We start from the raw sequence: 1,280 nt of genomic DNA, 5'->3' as shown, positions 1-1,280 counted from the left end.
TGAACAACATCAAATCACATGCATGAGTATCTACTTAACAAGAAAATGCAAGGCACGTACTACTAGGAGCAGCAGCTGCTGCTTATTACTATAAAAGGAGCTGACATCTTGCTTCAGTAAGTGCATTTTAATTGCACAGTCACAGGGAGTGCCTGTACCATATGGCGTAACGCAAGAGCTGAACATGAAATTTTCCAAATCAGTAGCTACTATTTTATTAAACTATGTTACAGTTAATTACTGTGACCGCCGCTTTATTTATGCTATGTAGGAAGTAGCTAATAGTACATGTACATGTAATTTAGTAACATACCCTAACTGCAGTGTTTGTGTAAGAGAGAAACGTCCTTAACAAACCAAACAACCTCCAACTAGAAATTAATGAAAAGGTATTCTAATCTTAACATTCTTTCTTCTATACAATATACATCTTTTCCCTCCTCTCCCTCCCTCTCTCTCTACCTGCTCTTATTAATCTCAGCATCGTGTACCACTCCCCACTTCACTGAGCTAACAGCATACAGGGTCTTCCCTTTCTCTGGCTATAAGAATAAAAACAAAAGACGACAAATTATTTCAAATTAGCTCTGAAAGGGCCCAATATTTTTAAAATGGAGAATTCTCTCCTAGCCATTTTGGCCAAAGTCCCTGTAGTACAGTGTGTTTTTGGCTTGATTTTAAAGCAAATTTCATAAAATCCAATCTGAATCAAAATCAGCTCAAAAGTTATAAAAATTGAGGATTCTCTTCTTGTGATTCTGTTAAGCCAAGTTCTTAATAATTTGGTAATCCTTTCACAAGAAGCTGCATGGGCACTATGCCAATATCCTGTGGGAAAGGTTGTATGCATTCTAATGTATTGTACAAATGTTCTACCTGTACATGTAATGTATAATCAAACCTGCAATTTGATGATGTTGACTGGTTTTGTGTTACCACGAATGATATTCATTGTCGCCTCACCAATTGACCTTTAATGAAAATAATATTATTGTTGTTTTTATCATTATTGTTATTACTATACATTATAACAAAAGCAATGTTACTATTGTTGTTATTATCAAAAAATGATAATGTACATACAAAACTGTCTGAATCCCTTTAGTACACGCAATTGTAGACACCCTTCATATTTACATGTACATGTACAGTGGTGCCTCTATATAATGGACACTTTGGGGCAAGAAAGTGTCTGTTATACAGAGGTGTCTTTTATGTGGAGGCTATTTTATACAGTAAGGAATGTAATTGGTACACTAGGTGCTGTCCGTTAAATGGAG

General features: G+C 35.4%; 1 long non-coding RNA gene across 1 annotated transcript; it reads right to left on the bottom strand.

Annotated features, from left to right (window-relative positions):
- Positions 1 to 314: 314 nt before the first annotated feature.
- LOC109591906 (uncharacterized) lies at positions 315 to 974 on the bottom strand. Its single transcript, XR_002190067.1, has 3 exons — positions 902 to 974; positions 463 to 542; positions 315 to 371 (listed from the first exon to the last, which is right to left on the bottom strand). It is a non-coding gene; the product is annotated as an uncharacterized LOC109591906 (long non-coding RNA).
- Between the last annotated feature and the right edge of the window lie 306 nt (positions 975 to 1,280).

The sequence above is a fragment of the Amphimedon queenslandica genome, unplaced genomic scaffold (assembly GCF_000090795.2).
Source record: "Amphimedon queenslandica unplaced genomic scaffold, v1.1 AMPQUscaffold_6891_Cont21154, whole genome shotgun sequence".
Taxonomy (NCBI): domain Eukaryota; kingdom Metazoa; phylum Porifera; class Demospongiae; order Haplosclerida; family Niphatidae; genus Amphimedon; species Amphimedon queenslandica.
The sequence above is the reverse complement of the archived record's forward strand: the minus strand, read 5'-3'. Positions and strand labels throughout refer to the sequence as shown.